Consider the following 10,583-nt stretch of genomic DNA (forward strand, 5'->3'; position numbering starts at 1 on the left):
TAAAATGAAACATTGTTAATGTTATGGACCACTCACACGGCTACATGTGTACAATATTACGCTGCCTCAAGGCTTCGCATTCTAAGGAGCACGCCAACTCGCCTGTGTCGTGCCACACTGGAGCACGTCTCCCTGCATGCACCTTTCGTTCCACCGTAAAAGACGCTTTGTCGCTGCACCGGAAGCCGTTAGCAATCATCGAAGCATTCTCCACAATTGTTGCGACTCAACCGTTATGCCAGCTGTGTTTACAAATGAGAGTGCATACGCAATCTACAACACGACAAGAGTTATTGGCCCTCGCATGAAGGTCCACGATCCAACCACGCGAAGATTAAAGAAAGGTCGTCCAAACAGTACTCGCATCTTGACTGAAATGGATGTTGTGGAAAAAGCACCAAGTAAATGTGGAATGTGTTTCAATACTGGTCATATTCGCAGAAATTGTCGAACTGTTAATCATCGGTAGTTAATTTCCTTCGTAACGTATTTTATTTTCAATTTAATTACCTTAATATAATTATTATTATTATCATTTCGGTTGTCTATTTATTAATAATTTTATTTTTAATTAAAAATATTTACGGTAGGATAAATGATGAGATTGCAATTTCATTAAAAAATAATAATACAACGTTTACATTTAAACCTAAAAACATAGAAACAAAAAAAAAAGTAAAAAAAAATAAAAACCTAAAATTGTAGAACAATGGCATGCTCGTCATCGTAAACATAGAACACAAAAAAAATATATAAACAAAATAAAAAATAAAATGGCTTGCTCGCCATTTCAAACCAAGAACAGGATAAAAAAATTAAAAGAAATTTGCTTGCCATTCCATATCTGACAAAGCCTGCAAGTATGCAGAGATTGTTGAAAAAATGGGTTATGCTCGCCAACTTAAATGTAAAACAGGGGCATTTCTATCATTAATTTTGGACTAGGGGCAGACATATCAATTTTTTTGGTGATAGGGGCAGAAAAAATAAATTCTCTACAACTTTGTCCCTTCCTTTTGTCTTTCTCAAAAAACAAAAACATGGGTATTTATGTCTAAAGTAAAAGGTGTACAATGCTAAAATAGACCTTCATGAAAATGAGTGAGTCTATTATAGCAAACCCCTTATTTATATATATCAGTGTTATTTATCCTGATCAAAACTTCATCAATTTTCTGTCGCTGTCCTGTCGTGAATTTTGTTTCGCTATATATATTTGTAAGACACATATATATTTGTTTCGCTATATATATTCGCTATATAAATTTTTTCTTGATATATAGCATTGCTCGACTTAAAAATAGATACGCGTGTATATGAATGATAAACAAATTTGCTCATTGAAGTTAATCTGGGTGCAATTAAAATACAATAAATATCTAATTTATCAGTTTGATTTCATCAAACAACAGACAAACATACATAAAAGCACACCTCAACAAAAACATTCATAAAATTCCCAAAAAAAAACCCTAAAACAATTATTCATAAAATCAAACAACAAAAACAAAATATACTAAATATGATATCAAACAGCCTTTTCCTGGTTCTTTTTACCTTCAGGTTTTTCAAGGCAAATATACATTGACGTGCTTACTAGAAACGTAAGCATCGTACAAAGACTCAATATATTAAAAAAGTGTTCCTTTCTAGGATCTGTAGCTTCAGGGTAATATTTAACGAAAACACTCCTTAGAAGATTTAGCGTTGCTATGACGAGAAGAGACAAGATAATCTTCCTCCTCAATTTGTTGATTTCCATTATTAGCTGCAACCTAAAATCAACAAATGTAGTAACATCATTTATACACAAGGTAGAGCGATTAACAAAATTCAATTAAGTTGTTATAGATTAACAAACCCACCCACATACAATATTCAACCAAAAATTATACTAACACAACATCATAAAACAATATATGATCTATGATGTTATCTTAAAATATTAATTAGCATACCCTTTTGTAACAAAGAAAATCAAGAATACTAACATATATATATATATATATATATATATATATATATATATATATATATATAAGTTGTTACTAGAAATATAATCTGTTATTAAGGAATATTTATATTCAACAAAGGTTGGCATAATATGTTCCAATTAATATGCTATTATTAAAGAATATTAATAAGATTCTTACTTATGATTAATCTATCAAGGTTACTTTTCTTCTTCTTGACTTCTCCCTTTCTTTCCAGGTCCTCTCTATTCTTATTTTTTCATATGTATAAAATTATTGTGAGAGGGATAAAATGAGATTGCATGGTTACTTATAATCCCATCAACAAAGTGGGTCTAAAAATAGTGGAGAACAATACGGAAAGAATTGAGAATTTGGGTTGTTGCAAACGTGGATGCCAATTTAGTATTTGACAGATTGGTAGAAAATGAATTTGACTCCCTAAAACCCCCTAATAACCAAAGATTGATGTGTTTGTACATTCTTGTGAATAAAATGATAAAAATATATATTCCTTTATTTCTAATAAATATGTTTCTTGCTATAAAATGATTTTCGGGAATGTATAAATATCCACCGAACATGTTTATGCATGCAAAGAAACCACACATTTTCCGTGCATTTGAACGTTAAACTCATAGTCTTGTGTTGTCTTTCACTTATATTTATATCTATATATAAAGGGAATACATATATAGCCAATAACACTTTCATGAAATGCTAAAAGATTCCCTAAAAAAAATGAATTGATAAAGGATAATCCAACACTAATGTAGCAATTAAATCTAAATCTGTTGAGGAAGAATTTTGCCATTAATTATGGTTCTACCCTACTCGACACTACTACAGAAATCAGTTTTCACATCAGTTGGAAACTACTTTTCACATCAGGTGGCAACTGATGTAAAGTGATATGATGTAGAATGTGCACGTCATTTTACATCAGGTACGGACTGATGTAATAGCAATATTTCCACATCAGGCTTTTTTCCCACTGATGTGATACGTTCTTTTTAAAATTTAAGATAAGGGTTTTCACATCAGTTTTATGATAGACACTGAAGTAAAATAATTATATTTATCATCAGTCTTCTATCCCACCGATGTGAAATCTACACTTTTTTAAAAAAAAATTATGCTTTATTAATACTGCTTACAAAATCAGCTTGAGACCATGTTCTTTTCTTTTATTTATATTAGAAATATGAAAAAAAAATGATATTTTAATGCCAAAAAGGAAGCTAAAAAGCTAAGAGATACAAAATTTAATTTATAACCCTCACAAGTATTCATTTCAAAGACATACAATTATCACTTCAAAATTGAAAAACTCCTATAAGCTAGAAGATCATCCCAACCAGGCCATAGTCTGCCACTTCAAAATCATCACTCAATAACAAAGAGGATGGAGGTGAATGTTAGATTTGTCTTGGCTTGTTCAAATATATAAAATGAGAAACTTACAGTAGGATGATAATAAGCATATATCATTCCAATTATCCATATGTATCGATCAAGCCCTGAGCGAAAATGCCATTCATGCAAGCGGGTAAAATGTGATTTAGATGGATCAGGATCAGTATAACCTGCAAGTTCAAAGAAATATTCATGTCAGCATGATCTATTGTAAATGGAGTTATTGCTGAAACTATGATGAGGAGAAAATAGAGGAAGAGGAATAGATCCCTATTGTAACTCTACAAAAACAGATGAATAACAATAGGAATAGATCCCTATTGTAACTTTGTGACATCTTGCATGTAAGGCGTATTATATCTACAAGAATAACAATTGAATTTTGATAGCGAGAATTGCTCCATAATATCCATATCCATATATAAGATAAACAAAAACACATACGGCAAGAAACAACTAAAGTTTTTAAAACAAATCAAGTGTTCTCATCCACTTTACCGTCGTATCAAAGATTTATCTCTTGTAGGCGTATCAAGTATGGGATTGGCATAGAAAGATCCTTTTAATAAATCTGCACTTAGAAGAAAAAAAGTCGATAAATGAAACTGGCCTCACTTAAAAATGTAAATAACTAACTGATTTAGCAAAATGCATCCATGCAGCAAAGTATTAGAATTTACAAAATAACATATACAAATTAAATGTAATATATACTCTGTCAGAAAGTCATTTCGAGAACACCACTTGAGCATCTCAGATTACACTTCTTTTTTCTCCTATACCAATGATAAGCATAATATACTTGTGGAATAATCAAATAATCTTCAATGACCCAATGTACTCAATACAGAAAGTTATTATAAAATGTTTCTCTTTCCCATGACTCCAACCAATATTATATCTACAAATTCATCGTGAATAGAAGAATCAGAAGTTATTTGTTGTTATAATATGAAACAAGTGAGGTTCCTTAGACTGATGGAAAACAAAAAAATTTAAACTGTATAATTGAATGGCGGAATTAAGTGGAAATGAAAATTTAATAGTAAGAAGTTTTAGAAAAAGATAGATTACCTGCTGTTAGGATCTTCAAGATCATCTTTCACTTCTTTAGGAAGATTTGCCAACCTGACATAAAGAAAGAAAAAATGTTATCATCAATAACAACTTACCTTGATAAGAGAGGCAAAAGATTTCTACTGTTAGGATCATCAATCACTGCCAGGACTAAAAGCAGAAATAGCATATCAAAACACTTACCTTGGTGCGAGCTGCAAAAGATTTCTGCGCAACGAAGAGTATCCTGGGACCTATAATTAATTACAATTAAGTTATCATAAAATACAAATTGTAATACATACAGCGAGAAAATAAACACATGAATTTCTAGTTCTAAAGCTTTATAACATATCTACAATCATCACTTTTAGGGTAAGATAGAGCTAATGACAAGAAATGGGCATCACCTAACTCTGCTGTCATTTTTCAGTGCAGAAACCATTATACAAACTAGCACAAGATGTAAGTTCAAACTGAGAAACTTCCCATAAGTTTGATAGTTCTGAAATTGTTAAAAAAAAAAAAACCTAGCCATATGTTTGACTCTTTTCTTCGTAGTTTAATTTAGGGGTGAACATTGGTTACAGTCGGATTCAGTCCAAAATCATCCACCCATAGCAAACCAAAGAACACAAACATGAACCCATCTCCGTCCGATAAAGCGACAGTTAGAGAATATAACATTTAGGTTATTGATGGGACAATTCGGAGCAGGCATAATACTGAACAATGTAAGGGAACTTAAACTCTCTAAATACTTGGATCGGGCGAGTTTGGGCACTACTGGATTTATTAAGAAGCGATCATCTCTATGAAGCGCCAAAGCATGACCAATGAAATCCACAGTGTTATCATCAAGGCCAAATTTTCTGTCATGGGTCAACAAGAAAGGCAAAAGGATCTTAAACTATTCTTTCTAACCATTCACTCAAAGTTATACTTTCGTTCTTAGTATAGGAACGAAGATACCTACCCTACAAATACATATGGTAATATATAAATATCATGACGTGCAAGATGAATTTGACAAGCAATTACATGTGTCAACAAACATAAATGCCAATTTATCGTAAATCACCACACGCTTGGAATTTGAATTCATGAACGCATATTTACTCTATATATAAAACTGATAGAAGTGTTCGTACAATTACATGTCACTATTGACTCTGACTGAAAAGTTAATGAAGATACCATATTAAGGTCGAAAGACATGGTACTTAGTTCAAAACAAATTTCCAAAGGACTATACAGAGTACTAAGGCAATACAAAGGGTGGATCATTGAATTGAATCTATAAATGGAAATATAATGGAGGAAACATGAAAAAAAAAAGTGTATATTGTATACGTATGCTATCAGCTCCTTAGTAGTGACTCTTGTCAAGTCCATCCCATCATGAGTTTTAGGATCACTCGTTATAATCTTGAACTTATATGAAAAACTTGCATGCACGGCGTTTTTCAAATATTCCCATAAGTGGGGACTTCAAAGCCTCCATGTCATTTGAAGGTACCTTGTGAACCTATAAAAGTGGAATTTCCCATCAATAACGCAATCAATACATTGTCATAAATCTAAAACCCAAAACAGATTTCCCAATGCAATCAATGTGTAAAGCAATAAAAAATTGAAACGTACCTTTGCTTTGTTAAAGACAAAGCTTCCATCCACAACTTTGAAATAGAGATACTTTGTAACATCAGTATGAATGAGAACCCTCACTAATGTGCCATTGGCCATAATGAACTAAACACCCAAAAAAATAAAAAAAATAAAATATTAGATGAATGTCATGAAAATATCATATGTATCATAATAGACTGAGCTTATGTTTGATTCAGCTAACAATTGATTTTGGAGGACTAAGATTGATTTTGAGTTTTGACATGTTTGAAGCTAGGATTTGTAGCTTTTGAGTCCTAACTTGATTTTTAAACTGAAATTTTTTGTTTAACTTTTTTATTCAAACATAAGCCACTTTACATTCAACTCTCACTTTTAAGTAAAATCAATTTTTGTCAATGCATAACTAAAAGATGCACCGAAATAATTAAAAACAAGAAAAGCGGAAAATAAATGAATAACCTTAGGGTTCATATCGATATTATAGTCTTTGCTAGAACCCAAATGAGGAGGAGGCTTGTCATCTCCTCTGACTTCAATTGCGTCCCCCCTAATGGATAGTGAGATTGGTTCTCTAGATTAGCTGGTCTTTAAGTTGAATACCGACTTTTCGAAAGGAAAATAAATCAAAACCAACTCCTCTCGAGTATTATTCTCAGATATACTTACATATTTGTTATGCAATCCCTCCCAAATTTTAGTAACCATAGCTCTTTTTCTAATTGCATATATGTTTTACTTCTAGCCTTCTAGTTATTTGTATCTTAGTTTCTCTCTTAACTTAGCTCACTTGCAATTGCAAACAGGAAATGATAGTATTAAATAAAACAGAAGTGCAATAAAGGTAGGAATTAATAACATCAAGTGTCTGTGTGAGTTCAAACGAGGTTTATAGGATTTCTTTCCACATAAACAAATATCCTATATGTGTTCATTGAAATATTAGACTGGTTTGCATTCTGGTTTCTATTAGCAGGATAGAAAGAAATGTATTCTGTAGCTGCTAGGCCAACAATGCCACTCTCTTCACCTTTGGACAAGGTGATTAATTTGTTGGAATCAAAATCAGTCCTTTAAAATTCATAATCAATCATGCTAAGCACCAACAATACTATGGAAGCATACTAGAATTAATGATGACTAATTAGTTCTGCAATTTGGTCTTCTAGATTAACATGTACTTTTACTATCTCCATGTCTCCTTCTAATAAAACTAGTCCGTTACAAAAATAGAACTACCATTTAGTCTTCACACATTTAAGTACTTTATATCACTTTTTATTAGCTCAACCTTCAGCAACAATCCACAAATATATAATTATTGAACATAATTTGCATGTCATTGACACCCAAAAAAGGTGAATAATATATGCATTGTTGGCCCCTATGTAAGCAATCAGAAAAACATATATGCAATTAGAAACAAGTGCTGTATATAATGTACCTAATTACCAACAACTTATTTCAAGCATCAGAATTCAGAAATATACACAATCATCATCAATAATTTTACAATTGAGAATAGACCAGCAACCATAATAAAACAACTAAGGATGTAAAAATACAAGGAAACAAGGACAAAGCAGAGAAGTGAGCCATCTAATAAAAACAGCTCCTCCACTTACTCGAGACACTTGAAAGTTGATCATTGTATCTTGAAGGACATGACATGAAAATCTATCTGGCATCATCAAGGTTCAACTGAGAGAAAACAGAATGCGTTGACATGAAAATCTATCTTGAAGGACTTAATCGAATGTAAAGCTGAATCATACAAATAAATCAAATATCATTCATTAGTTTCAGATTTCAAAAATAATAAAAATAAAATAAAAAAAATCAGAGAAAGTTTTTTTTACCTGAATAAGATTAAGGGAAGTGGATTCTCCTCCGTAATAATCATTTCTATCCATGTGAAGAACCTAAGCAAAAAATTAATAAAAAATCAAACATGATTTGATTGGATCTATATATGAATCGAAGAATGAAATCAGTGTTGAAGTGTTCGTTACTTTGAGGCCATCGACAGAGAGAAGACCACTGAGATTGCATTCTTTGAGACCAGTTCCCAGAACGATTACATCGTATTCTTCATCCATCTTCGATCGGAGATCGCAAACGAAAGGGGGTTTAGGGTTTCTTCGATCTTGATTTGAATGGTGTGGTGAGTTGTTGATGCTTCGATGCGAACCGATTTGAAGAGGTATTGTGATTGAGCTTGGACGGTGTGGATGGGAGAGACGGTGGTGGGTTGGGATAGGTTTTTGACTGGTTTGATTGAATGAAAAAGTGAGGAAGGTAAAGTGTACGTGTTTCACGATAGAGAAAAGGGGGATAAGGTAAAAGTTTTTACTCAAATTACGAAAATGCCACCGCGTTTTTTTCCCATCATTCCAATTATCCACTGATGTAAATGGTACATGCTATTAAGAATTCCCCTCATGTGCATATGTCAACTGATGTAAAAACTCACAGTCTGTATGTTTCCCTTCAGTTATTTTGCGACTGATGTGAAAACTAAAACCCCCATGATGTAAAATATATATTTTGTAGTAGTGCGAGCTCCAATTGTGCATAGAAGATACCTACATTGTTCACACAAAAATACATACATACATACATACATACATACATATACATATACATATATATATATATATATATAAAGAGGAATACTTAATATATCTTTCATGTATATTATTGTGTTTATACTTCTATCCTTTTTATAATACTATTTAAATATTTAATTAATAAATAAGTTAAATTTCATTGCAATAAGAAAAATATTGAAAGGACTTATTTATCAAAATTATTAAGGACTAATTGCGTGCATGGAACGCAAGAAAAATGCTAATGAAGATTAACTTATTAAGGACTAATTGCGTGCATGGAACACAAGAAATATGAAAAATTAAATTGCTAGAACACACTATAAAGCTGGCAGTTTGCTACCCCATCTATAGATGAACTCCTACATCTAGAGAATGAATTCCGACTTAAATGATCCACTATCAAAGAGAGAATATATTACACACTTGAAAAATCATGCACATTTGCAATGGTATATACTATTATGGTACACAAGTGTCATCCCTATAAAAAGTGCGTCAAAACCAGCACATTGGTCTCTAACAATCGATAAAATCCATACATATTTCAGTTCTAGACAATTTTACTTCCATTTATACCCTTTGCGCAAACCGTAAAATTGGAAAACTTTCATCAAACATTAAAATTTACTTTTTAATTCAAAAATAGAAACCTCTTTCTTTTTTACCATTCCAATGCTTCCCAGAGAACGATTCTTTGAAGGTCGAGCAAAGATGGGTTATATCAGAACAACGAAACTACTTGATTACAATGGATAAATGATGCAGGAAAAAGATAGTGCATTTAACGACACTGATGCCTACACCAGCAAATACTTTATTCTATACGGTTCAGGTTTTGAAAGATGAAGAGTAATCTAGACAATGTCCAATACTCCTCTAACCCTTGACCTAAAGTTCAATTTAGATTCCTATTAACTTCCAGTGTAATGAGATAGGCATTTAGCATTTTCAGTTTTACATATACTCTCTTGGTTACCTTTTCTTCATATTGGAGAATACCACACGGCTCAGCAATTAATAACATGCCCCTTCCTTACATTGCTTCCCATTCTAATCATATAGAAATTTCAGTGTAATGAGATTGGCATCTTGACATTTACATGAGGTGGTGTGAGATGGATGAAGCGAAGAAGTGTTTGTTTCTGAGGTGGGGATGAATGAAGTTTGAAGGTTCTTAAATCTGATTTTCTGCTTTGGTTTCTTTAGCATATGCTTAGTGTCACGGTGGTATGCATGAATCACCGTAATATTTTTGTCCCCTATACTTTTTACATAGATTTATATTTTCCTAAAATTGTAAAAATAATAATAATTATAAAGCCATATTGGTAGCAAAAGGGTATAACCAAATAGAGGATTTGGATTACTTTGATACATATTCACCCGTAGCTAAGCTTACCAGTCAAGAGTTTTATTGCTTTGGCTTCTATGCATCATTGACATTTACATCAACTTGATGTAAATAATTCTTTTTTGCATGGAGAGTTACAGGAAGATGTCTATATGCTCATTCCACCTGGTGTTCCACATTCTCATCCAAATCAAGTATATAAACTATCCAAACCCCTCTATGGAATCATACAAGGCCCCAAAAAATGTTATGAGAAGTTAATTTCTCTATTGCTCCAAAATGGTCACAAACAAGCTGCTTCTGATCATTCCTTATTCATCAAGAGTACTTCTTCATCATTCAATTTGCTTCTAGTGTATGTTGATGATGTTATACTAGCTGGTAATTCATTGGTGGAGTTTCAATCTATCAAGCATATCCTTCATAATGCTTTTAGAATAAAAGATTTAGGCACTCTGAACTAATTTCTAGGTCTTGAGGTTGCTCATTCTACTACTGGCATCTCTCTTTGCCAAATAAAATATTGCTTAGACTTGATAGAAGATT

General features: G+C 32.2%; 1 long non-coding RNA gene and 1 pseudogene across 2 annotated transcripts; both read right to left on the reverse strand.

The window, feature by feature from the left end:
- Positions 1-1,361: 1,361 nt before the first annotated feature.
- On the reverse strand, positions 1,362-2,374 carry LOC146925518 (uncharacterized). Its single transcript, XR_015011054.1, has 2 exons — positions 2,154-2,374; positions 1,362-1,775 (listed from the first exon to the last, which is right to left on the reverse strand). It is a non-coding gene; the product is annotated as an uncharacterized LOC146925518 (long non-coding RNA).
- An 849-nt stretch (positions 2,375-3,223) lies between these two features.
- On the reverse strand, positions 3,224-8,381 carry LOC146925519 (guanosine nucleotide diphosphate dissociation inhibitor 1-like; annotated as a pseudogene). The gene is made up of 10 exons (XR_015011212.1): positions 8,087-8,381; positions 7,934-7,996; positions 7,340-7,365; positions 6,537-6,624; positions 6,090-6,197; positions 5,803-5,973; positions 4,650-4,699; positions 4,464-4,517; positions 3,888-3,960; positions 3,224-3,559 (listed from the first exon to the last, which is right to left on the reverse strand). The product of XR_015011212.1 is annotated as a guanosine nucleotide diphosphate dissociation inhibitor 1-like (transcript).
- Between the last annotated feature and the right edge of the window lie 2,202 nt (positions 8,382-10,583).

Source organism: Medicago sativa, chromosome 5 (genome assembly GCF_051527215.1).
Source record: "Medicago sativa cultivar Bolivia chromosome 5, Bolivia_mono, whole genome shotgun sequence".
Classification (NCBI taxonomy): Eukaryota; Viridiplantae; Streptophyta; class Magnoliopsida; order Fabales; family Fabaceae; genus Medicago; species Medicago sativa.